This window comes from Gracilinanus agilis, chromosome 1 (genome assembly GCF_016433145.1).
Source record: "Gracilinanus agilis isolate LMUSP501 chromosome 1, AgileGrace, whole genome shotgun sequence".
In the NCBI taxonomy this organism is placed as follows: domain Eukaryota; kingdom Metazoa; phylum Chordata; class Mammalia; order Didelphimorphia; family Didelphidae; genus Gracilinanus; species Gracilinanus agilis.
This window is the reverse complement of record NC_058130.1, coordinates 378,749,149-378,763,517: the sequence shown is the minus strand read 5'-3', so window position 1 is coordinate 378,763,517 and position 14,369 is coordinate 378,749,149. Positions and strand designations below refer to the sequence as shown.

Below are 14,369 nucleotides of genomic sequence, written 5' to 3'. Positions count from 1 at the left end.
CCTTATCACTCTTCTGCCTTGGAGCCAATACTTAGCATCTAAGGCAGAAGATAAGGGTTTAAAAAAAATTCTATTGGGTGTTGACAAGCATTTATTAAGCACCTACCATGTGCTAGGTAATTTGCTAAGTCCTGGGGATGAAAAGAAAGACAAAAAAGAGTCCCTGACACCAAGGAACTCACAGTCTCATAGCCTGTTGCTATTTTTCTTTTCTCTGAATATATTCCCATTTCCCCCTAGAATTATGTTGCTGTTTTAATTAAGCATGATATAAAGGGCCAGGAAAAGATAAAATTCTAAAATCTATAGAGTTGTATTGTTGCTCAGTGACTTGGTTTTGTACTTGTGCCAAACCCTGCCTTCAAGTTCTGATTGGTTTCCCAAGGCCAGCACAATGTTCCAGTATTTCAAAAACTGTCAGCGTGGGTACTCTTTATGTATTTTAGTGGACAGCTTTTTTGTGTGTGTTGTCATATTCAAGATGTTCTTCACTTGACAAATCATTAAGTTTTTAACTAAGTCAGTCCTCAGAATCTTTGCAACTTTTTTGAACTTGCATTCAGCTGCCATAGCCTTTAAGAACTAGTTGTTATCTGAGGAAGCCTGGTACAGTAGAGGGAATGCTTTATCTAGAGTCAGATATTCTTGCGCTGTCATGTCTAACTCTTTGTGACCCCATTTGAAGTTTTCTTGTGAAAGATACTGGAGTAGTTTGCTATTTCCTTCTCCAGCTAATCAAGAAACTGAGGCACAAAGGGTTAAGTGATTTGCTCCAGGTCCCATATAGTAAGTGTATGAGACTGGATTTGAACTCATGAAGATGAGTCTTTCCGATTCCAAATCCACTTCTCTATCCAATGTGCCACCTAGTTGCCCTGCACCACCTAGCTGGAGTCAGATGACCTGTACTTAAATAATATCGAATAATGAATATCTAAAAATATCTGCACTCTCTCTCTCTCTCTCTCTCTCTCTCTCTCTCTCTCTCTCTCTCTCTCTCTTTCTCTCTCATCTCTCATCTATCTGTCTATCTATACATATATCACTTTAAGTATTAAAAACCATTTTACCTATGTTATTTTATTTGATCCTAAGCTATTATTATCCTCATTATGCAGATGAACAAACTGGAACTAAAAGAAATTAAATGACTTGCTAGTAAGTCATATAGCTAATTAGTGTGTCTGAGGCAGGATTCAAAACCCAGAGTCATATTCAGGATAAGCTGCCTCAAATTCCTTTGACACTCTGCCTGATCTTGCTTCACCACCTAGAACAGAGGCTCTAGAAGGTAGAGACTGTTTCTCTGACTCTTATTTTTCTCATCATGTAAAATGAAGGGCCCTTCTAACTAAGTCTTTGTCTTTGCTCCTACCAGGAAAGAATTAGTTCTCCAAAGGAACTGTCAATGATTAATATAAGTAGAAAGAAAATCAAAAGGATGAAGAGAACTGAGGAGATTTGAACTAGGTAAGAAATTAAATCTAAGGCTTTCCTAAGGTATTTCCCATAGTTCTTCACTGCTCCATAACAGTTATTAACCCTGCCAAACCTATTTATGACAAAGGAAGGCCTTGAAACAGAGCTGATGGGAGAAAAGAAAGAGCTGAAGGGAATGCTTATACTCCCCACTAGTGGCTGTTCCAACTTGTAGAGATTAATCTTTTGGACCTACCAATATATGGAGACCCCAAGAGTCCCAGGATTTCTTTAGGTAAGAATTGGACCATGGGTAATTCATAAACTGTATAATCAAATGAAGTAGTTTTGCAAGCCTTAAGGCACTATATAATTTAGGATTATCGTTATTATAACTATTAAGTTGTCTCCAAAAGGTTTTGGTTTTATATGAGTGTGTTCTTACAATGACCAATGTAAAAGTGTGTTTTGCATGATAATATTCATATGGTCCAGATCAAATTGGGGGAAGGAAGGGAGGTAGAAAGTTTGGATCTTATAATTTTGGGGAAAGTATGTTGAAAATTGTTACAGGTAATTGGGAAAATAAAATATCTTTGAATGTGAAAGAATTGCCTCCAAAAGAAAGAATTGATTGTTTCTTAATAGAAACCACTGTTTTATCTAAGCAGCCAGGACCTTGTAATTTCTTTCTTCATAGTGGTGTAGCAGAAGAAAAAATAAAGGTGCAAAGAAAACAGTGTTGTTGTTCAGTTGTGACCCCATTTGGAGTTTTTTTACCCAAGATACTGGAGTGGTTTGCCATTTTCTATTCCAGCTCATTTTACAGGTGAGGAAATGGGGGCAAATAGGGTTAAGTGACTTGCTTAGGGTCTCACAGCTAGTAAGTATCTGAGGCCAGATTTTAACTCAGATCTTCCCAACTCCAGGTCCAGTGCTCTATCCATTACACCACCTAGCTCCCCACAAACTATAAAGAGATATTTAACAGTAATTATAAAATAATAAAAACAAAACAAAGCAATTACACAAATACTTTAAGAGTCTTCTTGATTAGCCTTTTCTGACTTTCTTTTCTAAGTGGAGCTTTTAGTCTGTCCCCATTCCAATCCTTCCTCAACATACCTATCTGTGCTTTAGAAACAGCTAGTCTGAGCATGTCAGTTCTGGGCTCCCTATGACCTTTTGGATAAAGTACAAATGCTGCTATTGGACATTTACAGATCTTCACAATCTGTCTTTAGCCTCCCTTTTCTGATGATGCTTTCCTCTCCTTTGCATACTCTCCTCTCTGACCAAGTGGCCTACTTGTCTTCCCCACACAGGATGGTTGTAGGTCTGTTTTCTTGACTCTGATGTTTTATAGGTTGTCTTCCTTGTAGGCAAAGCACTCAGGACTCCTAGCATCCTTCAAAGCACAACTCAAGGCCATTTACATGAAGCCTTTTTTGATGTATTCAGCTTCTCGTACCACTCCCTCCACCAAAATTACTTTTTGTTTACTGTATATATCTTTTGTGATTTCTTATATATGTGTATTTTCCAGCTCCCCATTTCTTGTCACCAACCTAGAATACAGACTCTGTGAAGGCAGAGACTATTTTTATTTTGTCTCTAGTGTCTAGCATAATATCTGGTACATAGTAGGGATGTGATAAATAAGAATAAGAATAGCTAACACTTATAAAGCATCATCTACATGCTAGTAACAGTGCTAAATAGCTTATAATTATTATCTACCTTGATCTTTACAACAACTCTATGAAATATGTACTATTATTAACTCCCATTTTACAAATGAGGAAATTGAGGCAAACAGAGGTTAATTGATATTCCTAGGATTACATAACTAGTAAGTTTATGAATATGGTTTGTGCCCCTTCCCCACTATTCAGTCTGGAATGCCCCTTGGAGGAATAGTCTGAGGGGTAGTGGAGAATTCCTAGGATGGGAAGAGGGTAATACCACAGGCTCACAAGGAATTTAGCAACTTGAAATCCTGCTTTGGCTTTTCCAATTGCCCTGGGCTTCCATCACTCTGAGTACATTGTCTATAACATCTTTGAATAAACACTTTCATCCCTCAAGATGAAGGGGTCTGAGCTGAAATTCTTTAGGCAAGGACAAGCATCTTCTTTCCCACCACAACAAGACTTGCTTTCCCACAACACAATTATTCTTAGATTATCTCTGCTGGACCTATTTTCCAGGTTACTTGTTTTTTCCAGTGAGAGATTTAAAATTTTCTCCTATTTTTTCATTCTTTTGTATTTTATTGTTTCCTAAGGTCTAATTCTGATTTTTAGGCAGCCATTTTCTTCTTTGAGGCTTTATACTTCCCTTTTTAGGAAGTTATTTTCCTGTTTTAGTTTTCATTCTAAGTTCAGTTTTTGTTCTAAGCTGTTGATTTTTCTATCATTTTTTTTTCTAATTTTTCTTCTAAGTTCCATATTATTTGTTGTTGGTTTTTTAATTCTTTTCTGGAGCTCTTCCAAAAATTTGTTTTAGGCCTGGCATCCTTTCAAATTTTCCTTTGAAGCTTCACATGTTTTCATTTTTGTATTACTGTCCTCTTCTGAGCTTGCATTTTGGTCATATTTGTTGCTAAAATATTTTTCTAGTGTTGGGCTTTTTCCTCTATCTTTTGCTCATTTGGGGGTTATTTTTTCCTTGATTGCGTATATATGCTGAAGCTTAGCTCTATTCTTAGGGTAAAGGGAATACATACTTGTATTGTGCCTGGAGTAGACTCAGCTGGCTTGGTCCCAGATTGAGCACTCTACAGAGATGGCCTGATTAGCCAGCTGTGTGGAAGTTTGCAGCTATTCAGTTTAAATGCAGTTCCTGCTGGGTCAAGTTGGGTTCTACCCATTCCCACTGAAGCTGGATCTTGTTGGGTTGAGGTCCTTCCACTTTTGCCTACTCTAGGTTGCACCTGGGCTCTGTTATGGTTAGACTAAGTGGGGCTGCTTTCCTCCCATTGATGTCTGTTTTGTATTGCATTGGTTTCCACTTTTCCTCTGCCAAGGCTGGCCTGAGCTTGCCACCCTCTTTCTCTTGCCATTTGAGCTGTATTGTATATGAGTATTGCTGAGGTTGGCTCAGTTTTTTCTCCTCATACTCTAACCAGATGAGTTCTCCTTGCTATCTCTCCACATTGTTGTGGGCTGTAGCACTGCTTTATCCCTTCTTTTCTTGGTTCTGTGGCTCTAGGACTGGCTCTGAGGTGTTTTTATTCTTCTGTGGGTATTTGGAGGGTGGGTTGGTAGGTGTTGAGTGTTTCTTACTCTACCATCTTGACAAATGCTGAGTCCAACCTCATCAATCAGTCCTTGCTTCTTTGGTTCTTTCATTTTTCACAGACACTTGGTGGAAATGGGACACCCCTTTTTTTGATTTCAGAAAATTACTCTCAACTTGGAAATTCCCTAATTTTTCATCATTAGAAATTGGATTGCCTAATTTATTGCTTCCTTTTAATTAACTGGCCTTATATTATTAATTGGAGTTTTTGTTGTTGTTGTTGTTTTTTAAACCCTCACCTTCCATCTTGGAGTCAACACTGTGTATTGGCTCCAAGGCAGAAGAGTGGTAAGGGTAGGCAATGGGGGTCAAGTGACTTGCCCAGGGTCACACAGCTGGGAAATGTCTGAGGCCAGATTTGAACCTAGGACCCCCCCACACACACACCATCTCTAGGCCTGGTTCTCAATCCACTGAGCTACCCAGCTGCCCCTAAATGGTTTTTTTTTTAGAATTTAATTTAAAAAATAAAAAAAAATTTTTTTTAACAATTACATGTAATACATTTCCACACAATTTTTCCCAGGTTATGTGATTGAACTTATTTCCTTTCCTTCCTTCCTTTCCCCCCTTGTGCTGGCAGATGACTAGATATGAGTTATACATGTATTGTCATGCANGGATTACATAACTAGTAAGTTTATGAATATGGTTTGTGCCCCTTCCCAACTATTCAGTCTGGAATGCCCCGGGAGGAATAGTCTGAGGGATGGTGGAGAATTCCTAGGATGGGAAGAGGGTAATACCACAGGCTCACAAGGAATTTAGCAACTTGACATCCTGCTTTGGCTTTTTCAATTGCCCTGGGCTTCCATTACTCTGAGTACATTGTCTATAACATCTTTGAATAAACACTTTCATCCCTCAAGATGAAGGGGTCTGAGCTGAAATTCTTTAGGCAAGGACAAGCACCTTCTTTCCCACCACAACAAGACTTGCTTTCCCACAACACAATTATTCTTAGATTATCTCTGCTGGACCTCTTTTCCAGGTTATTTGTTTTTTCCAGTGAGAGATTTAAAATTTTCTCCTATTTTTTCATTCTTTTGTATTTTATTGTTTCCTAAGGTCCAATTCTGATTTTTAGGCAGCCATTTTCTTCTTTGAGGCTTTATACTTCCCTTTTTAGGAAGTTATTTTCCTGTTTTAGTTTTCATTCTAAGTTCAGTTTTTGTTCTAAGCTGTTGATTTTTCTATCATTTTTTTTTCTAATTTTTCTTCTAAGTTCCATATTATTTGTTGTTGGTTTTTTAATTCTTTTCTGGAGCTCTTCCAAAAATTCGTTTTAGGCCTGGCATCCTTTCAAATTTTCCTTTGAAGCTTCACATGTTTTCATTTTTGTATTACTGTCCTCTTCTGAGCTTGCATTTTGGTCATATTTGTTGCTAAAATATTTTTCTAGTGTTGGGCTTTTTCCTCTATCTTTTGCTCATTTGGGGGTTATTTTTTCCTTGATTGCGTATATATGCTGAAGCTTAGCTCTATTCTTAGGGTAAAGGGAATACATACTTGTATTGTGCCTGGAGTAGACTCAGCTGGCTTGGTCCCAGATTGAGCACTCTACAGAGATGGCCTGATTAGCCAGCTGTGTGGAAGTTTGCAGCTATTCAGTTTAAATGCAGTTCCTGCTGGGTCAAGTTGGGTTCTACCCATTCCCACTGAAGCTGGATCTTGTTGGGTTGAGGTCCTTCCACTTTTGCCTACTCTAGGTTGCACCTGGGCTCTGTTATGGTTAGACTAAGTGGGGCTGCTTTCCTCCCATTGATGTCTGTTTTGTATTGCATTGGTTTCCACTTTTCCTCTGCCAAGGCTGGCCTGAGCTTGCCACCCTCTTTCTCTTGCCATTTGAGCTGTATTGTATATGAGTATTGCTGAGGTTGGCTCAGTTTTTTCTCCTCATACTCTAACCAGATGAGTTCTCCTTGCTATCTCTCCACATTGTTGTGGGCTGTAGCACTGCTTTATCCCTTCTTTTCTTGGTTCTGTGGCTCCAGGACTGGCTCTGAGGTGTTTTTATTCTTCTGTGGGTATTTGGAGGGTGGGTTGGTAGGTGTTGAGTGTTTCTTACTCTACCATCTTGACAAATGCTGAGTCCAACCTCATCAATCAGTCCTTGCTTCTTTGGTTCTTTCATTTTTCACAGACACTTGGTGGAAATGGGACACCCCTTTTTTTGATTTCAGAAAATTACTCTCAACTTGGAAATTCCCTAATTTTTCATCATTAGAAATTGGATTGCCTAATTTATTGCTTCCTTTTAATTAACTGGCCTTATATTATTAATTGGAGTTTTTGTTGTTGTTTTTTAAACCCTCACCTTCCATCTTGGAGTCAACACTGTGTATTGGCTCCAAGGCAGAAGAGTGGTAAGGGTAGGCAATGGGGGTCAAGTGACTTGCCCAGGGTCACACAGCTGGGAAATGTCTGAGGCCAGATTTGAACCTAGGACCCCCACACACACACACCATCTCTAGACCTGGTTCTCAATCCACTGAGCTACCCAGCTGCCCCTAAATGGTTTTTTTTTTAGAATTTAATTTAAAAAATAAAAAAAAAATTTTTTTAACAATTACATGTAATACATTTCCACACAATTTTTCCCAGGTTATGTGATTGAACTTATTTCCCTTCCTCCCTTCCTTTCCCCCCTTGTGCTGGCAGATGACTAGATATGAGTTATACATGTATTGTCATGCAAATGATTAACTGTTTTTATATATAAAAATATGTTTCCTTCTATATTTGGGGTTCAGCCCTAAATTGAGGAAGGGGCCTGGTACCAACTTGTTAGGCAATTGCCAAAATAGCTTAAAAAACTGAAATTTTCAGAAGCTTGAGTCTTCGTTTCCTCAATCATTTCATCTTTCATTTGCCACAGAGACCATGGTTAGACAATGATTTGATTGAAAAAGATCGGGGGTTTTTGATGGTGTGCAAATTCAATATAGTCCACAGTGATATGAAAAGCAAATACCACCTTAAGACTACATCCAAGGCAGTCTAGAATCCATGACCAGGAAAAAAATAATTCCTTTGTCCTGTTTTCGTTAGAGCATTTCTTGAGTATTATATTCAGTGCCACATTGAGGAAGGATATTATTGTTAAGATAAAATTAAGAAGAGGGCAGTCAGGATATTGAAGGAACCTGAGACCAGGTCTCATTCGGATTAGTTGAAGGAACTAGGAATGTACTTCCAGCCTTGGTGAGATAAAGAGACCCACTCCTCAAAAAAAAAAAAAAAAAAAATAGGGACATCAGAGGTCATTGGACCTGCTACCCGACCTTTTAAAAAACCTTTACCTTCCATCTTAGCATCAATAATAAGTATTAGTTCTAAGGCAGAAGAGAGGTAAGCTCTAGGCAATTTGGTTCAAGTGACTTGTCCAGGTTCACACAACTAGGAAGTATCTGAGGTCACATTTGAACCCAGGCCCATTTCTAAACCTAGTTCTCAATCCATTGAGTTATCTCACTGCCCCCTGACAGTTACTTTCAACAAAATATTCTCGTTTTAAATTTTATCCCATTTTTATTTTTGCAGGAACAAGGAAACTGGCTTTGTCTATGAATTTAAGGATGTTTGGATTCCTTGGATTCTGACGTACCTTAAGAAAACACAAAATTGAAAAATGATCAGTGTTCAGAGAAAGGAAAAATCAATATAGACTTGGATAAGAAGGTCCTAAAAGGATTGCTATGTGCACAGATGCTGTCCTCCTGGCTCAGGCTGTCTCCCAAGGCCTGCGGCTGGATCATTATACTGGCTGCCAGTCCTGACTTTTTTTCCCCTTCCATATGTGGAGATTGGCATGACCAGGAATTCTATTCCTCTTTTTCAGCAATTCCTAGAATAAACAAAAGGTCATTAGTAGTTTGTGAAGGCAGTGCCAGGTGTGAATAGAGTGCCAGATGTGGAAAGTCTTGCTGAATTAATGAGCCAGTAAATGGGAATGATCCCAGATGGAGTTTCTGATGGAACTGACGTGGGTCATGCTAGGGTCCACTCAGCACCTTCAGTTTCAACCTTACTTTATTCTAAGGTGCCTAGACATTTTAGTTTGTCTGGGATATTTCCAATTTTAAAGAATCATACCAACATGGCCAGATGCACACAGAAAAGTAACAGACAGCTTTTGCTCTAAGGTTCAAGGGCCCAGCATGATGCTATGGGCAATGATGTTTTAGTAACTATCTGATAACTGTTGGACATATTTTTTTGCATTATAAATAGTTTCTCCATTATGTTCTTAGATCTAGAGTCTAGATAACCAACAAAACAGTAAATTAAACCCTGATTTTGTAGCGTTTGCCAATTTCTAAGATGTGAATATTCATATTGAAAATTTAACAATCAGGTGCCCCAAGTTGGTTCAAGCTGACTCCACCATACCCTCTGTCTACAATGTGGAAGAAGGCAAAGTGAACATATTAAAGAAGGCATTGAAAGAAATAGTTTTTAAAATCACATTATCTACTGAATCTAAAAAAAAAAGCTGATACTTTCCAAGACTATAATGCCTTTCTCTTTGACTCTCATCCTTATTTACAGGATATAGTGAAAATAACTCCTCAAAACAAAAGAAGGATAAAATATATAATAAATATATAATAAAAATTTGTACTGGCAGATTTAATGGCAATTTACAAAATGTTTTTTCATGTGTTATCTTTAGATCATCACAATATCTCTATAATATAGGCAAAGATTCCTGTTTTAGAGGCAAAGAAATTGGTAGTTAGAGAAATGAAGTAATTTACCCAAGCTAACACAATTAGATAATCTAGCATCAGGGACAGAGTGCCTTTGAGATTCTAGACTCTTAACAGCTTGTAGTAGCTAAAGGCATATTTTGAAATTGGAAACATAATTAGTCCCAACTAGATTTAGATGAATGATTTTTTTGTCAATGCCTCATCTTCCTCTTTTTTTCCTTGCCCACACCTCTTCCAATTTAGTCAACAAACATTTATTAAATGCTTATTAACTACTAGGCATGGGGCTAAATATGGGAGAAACAGAAAAAAAAATTCCCCTTTCAGCACTCCAATCTTCTATTATATTGCCTTTCACTAAAAATTCATAAGTTGGAACTGGAAGTTCTTAACTTGGGGCTCAGGAACTTAAAATATACATTTTGAGAGCTGGAAAGACCTCCATGAACTGATGCTCAGTTAACTAAGCAGAACCAGGAGAACAATGGACATAGTAACTGCAATATATTGTACAATGATCAACTGTGAAAGACTTAGCTACTCTCAGCAAGAAAAGGATCCAGGACAATTCTGAGGGACTTATGAAAAAGAATGCTATCCACCTCCAGAGAAAGAACTGGTGGAGTCAGAATGCAGAGCAAAGCATATCATTTTCCCCTTCAGTTTATTTGGGTTTTGATTTTGAAGTTTTGATTTTTATATGATTATTCCCTTACAAAACAAACAATATGGAGATAGATTTTGCATGATAATAATTGTGTGACAGATCAAATTGCTTACCAACTTTGGGAAGGGGAACGGAAGAGAAGGAGACAATTTGGATCATATAACTCAGAAAATGTATGTAGAAATTTGTTATTACATGTAATTGGTAAAATAAAATCTCTTTATAATAAAAAATAAATGAAAAGTTTTAAAAATAGATTTTGATGACTATATTTAGCTATAATTGCTTGCCTTTGTAATTTTCTTCTATTCATTTTAAAACATTATTCTGAAAAGGAGTTCATCAGCTTCACCAAACTGACAAAAGGGTTTATTTTGGTTGAGGACTTCCGGGGCAGTCCAACCCTTTCATTTTATAGAGAAGGAAATTGATCATAGAAAGGCAAAGGGACTAGAACAAGCCCTCCTAGCCAGTTATTACAAGTGTAAGATGCCTTTGTGCTTATGAAAGGTATGAATGTCTGCATGGATTTTCTAAATATGACTTCAGGAAGCATTATTAGATCTGTCTGGCATCTTGCCTATTTCTCTCAAAAGAAGACTGTTTTACTACCTTTAAGAGAATAGAAGGTCAAAAAGGTTGGAGACTCCAGTCTATGAGAGGATTACTGGACTAAAATGATATCCATTTGTCCCCTTTAATATCGCTAGTCCAGCAGCACAAATTTTAGTTTCCAAACAAAACGCCGCTTCCATTGTCGCTAGCTCCTAGCTTACACTCACCATCTTAACTTAGTTAACATTTAAATTCTCTGGAGACTGTATATTAATTTATAATTATTTATTTAATAGTAAAAGCAGGTTGGAGAGAGAAAAGGCACATCATAATCACATGACTGATCATCTAGCAAATCTGAACTTGAGCACACCACATGTAGTAGTCATTCCTGCTCCTTCCTAGCAAAGAGAAGACAAACTTCTATGATCTATAACTTATACCTCCAATAAAGTCACTTTTTCTGGGCTTCCCTGGTGTCCTGGAAGACCCTTGTCTATTGTCTGAGCACTTGGTGGCAAGAGATCTAGGACTAGTTTAGCAGCCATTTCCTCTGGGCTGCTATAGTCAATTTTGGGATGATAGCAGTAATAGATTCTATTAGGAATAATTCTGCTAGGGTTAAGAAATGGCTCAGGATACAGTTCAAGCCATCTCCTTAACTTCTAAAGCTATCTCCTTCTTCCAAAAGGAAACTGGTTCCTTGACAAAGACAGTCATACAAAATCGGCTAGCTTTTGATATGCTTATGGTGACTTCTGGGGGTGCCTGTGATCTTATTAATCAATCCTGTGGTTCTTACATAAATACATCAGGTGAAATTATTATAAATGTCCATGAGCTTCATAGAATTTCAAATGATACTCAGCAAATTGCATTAGAGACCTATGTGACATCTAATAGTACATGGTAGAACCTCCCATGGCTATAGAGCACAGGTTTGTTAACAACTGTGGTCAAACGGACCTTTTTAATTTTAGGAATTATTATCCTTTTCAGACTTTGCCTTAGTTGTTTTATTAAAGTCTATGTTAAGCTTTTACCAGAGGGGAAAACTTATGTATATGTATACTGAGAATCATGGCAATGTTACAGACAAAAGAGATTTAACTTTTAAGTAATCAATCTGTATTTTTAAAAAATACATGTTAAACTGTTACATTGTTTAATGGGGTTTGAGAAATTGTCTTCTTTTTGATATTTTTTCCTCTTTTCCTTTGTTAGTTTTAAGTATGATTTTTTAAACTTGAGTTTTTAAAATTATACCTAATACTTAGTAGTGAAGAATCAGTTTACAATGTCTAACAGCCCTGACAACGTTGCATACCTCAAAGCTTAGACTATTGAAATCTGCCATTGGTGATTAAATCTTATGGGACTATAACTGATGTTTGAGTCTGATTCCATGAAAACTACAAAGGGGCTGCTAACAAGCCACTGATCAATGCTGAGAAGCCAATGATCACAGATGTCACCAACCCTTGTAGGGGTGATATATGTCAGTGCCAAAGTGGGGGAGAGTTGAAAGATCTACCATTCAGCTGAGTTCTGAGGTAAGCCTCTCCTGGCTTAGTGTGTAAGACATGAGAATATCCTTATTGGGCTCTGACTCCAGCTTGCTAGCCCTATGGCTCTCGTATAGAGTAGAAATCAGACCAGGAGACCACTTGCCCGTTTTTATCAGATTTCTGTTCCTCTTTTTATTTGACAATTTTCTTTAGTCATGGCAGATGTTAGATAATCGCAATATTGTTACACCCAATCTACATGCTTGTAGGATATAAATTACCTCCACTAGTCCTTGAGTATAGATCAGAGTCTTATTATAATTTTTATTTATATGGGTGACTTATTTAATGCATTCTTAAATGAGTAACTTAACCATACATCCTTTACCAAGTCTATTGTTAAAAAAAAAAAAATCTCACCATGTAGAACATCATTTTGTGTTACCATCAAGTTATGTATATACTTGTATGTAGGACTAGATCCTGGGCAGTATCTCATCTTCCTGAGGGAAGATTGTGAAGTTATCTTAAAGGTCCATAGACTAAGAACTTTTAGCAATTTTAGGGAAAGATATAGCCAACAACCTGGACCATGAGAGCAGATTTCCTGGAGAAAACTCTTTCAGGACCATCATGTTTCCAACTGGATTAAAAAGATAACAGCAAAAGATGTCTTCAGAAATCAGGAAATACATCAAGAGACTTTGAGTGAGTCTTTGAATATAATGAACTGAACTGTGGGGAGTTGGGACATCCATCCACTTCTGTCCTTCTCATACACTATTATTTTATCTTGATTGTAAAACCCTTGTGCCAAAAAAGGGGAATGCCCCCAATGGCTCCTTGTCAACACATCTATGAATCATTTCTAATGTACACCCAAATGTAGTTATATCCTCCATGAAATGTATCATATCTCTGGGCCCTTATGCATCCTGATGAGACATCTCATCCTGAAATGTATAGATATATATGGAATGATTCTTTGGGGAGACTAACATATCTCCTAAAGAATCAGAACAGGAATTATATATATTTAACATAAACATATACCCCCTTTCCTTTTTAAAAAGAAAGTTTTGAAAATCCAATTTTGTCCCATCCCTAGCCTTTGATTGGGTTAAGAACAAAGCCTGAGGATGAGCTACATAAGGACAATGCCTTGTGGCTTGACTCTTGTTCCACATGACTTATGGCATCTGGAAGATTGGTCTTTGACACCTGAACTGAATCTGATTAACCAGAGAGACTCAGAAAAAGTGACTATTACTTGGGGTATAAGTTAGGATCAAAGAACTTTGACTTCTCTTTCTTAGGAAGCAGCATGGATACTCTCAGTGCATGGTCTCTTTGCTAGCAAATGGAGACACAAAGTGAGTGGCTAGGTGACCAGTCATATTATTATGTACCTTTTCTTTCTACAATCTGATTTTAAACTATTTAATAAATAATTATAAATTACAAAAAGTCTTCTGATAATTTATATATTAACAACTTCCCACAAGGGACTGGTTACACAAAAGATCACAAATAGTGAAATAAGGAAATCCATTTTTTCAAGAGAATAGCAAGTAGAAATTGAAGAAGTTATAAAAATTAGAATATGCCAGAAAATATACAGAGTGAATGATAGAGGTGAGATTTTAGTTTAACCAAGAGAGAAACCCTGATATTATTCAAGGTGAAACTCCCTTAAGTTTCTAAGGAGCTAAACTGGAAATCTAGGACATGTTGAGGACTCAACTTTCCCTTCATGTCTATTGCTTACAGAATCCACTTGCCTGCATGACTGTTTGTCTATCTGTATTTGTCTGTCTTCTAGTGTTCTTTGAATGTATCTGGAGATGGACCTTTAAAGAATCAAAATAGTTTGGTACCATACAAATCCTCTAGAAGATAGAATGTCTCTTTTCTCCCAAACCTCTCATACCAATTTCAACTCTCATATATGTCAATAGTCATATCAGCATTCTCTCCATCAATTGGAGTCACATACAAGCAACAGTATGCAAAATACCCCAGACTTGACTAAAAATTCAAGATACAGAAGAGCCAGGTTTTGTGACTCCTCTTTCAGTGTTCCTTCTACTACTATATCATGAATTTTATATCACTTCTTTTTTGTGGTGGCAAAGAATTGGAAATCCAGGAGAGGTCCATCAACTGGGGAATGGCTGAACAAGCTGTGGCATCTGATTGTGA

The 14,369-nt window shown here is 37.3% G+C and overlaps 1 protein-coding gene across 2 annotated transcripts in view; it reads right to left on the bottom strand.

The window, feature by feature from the left end:
• Positions 1–8,227: 8,227 nt before the first annotated feature.
• C9 (complement C9) overlaps positions 8,228–14,369 on the bottom strand; it is a 67,442-nt gene continuing 61,300 nt past the window's right edge. For both annotated transcript variants that reach the window (XM_044664207.1, XM_044664215.1), the window contains one exon: positions 8,228–8,569. The gene's annotated coding sequence lies outside the window, so the exon portion shown is untranslated. The remainder of the gene's footprint in view (positions 8,570–14,369) is intronic.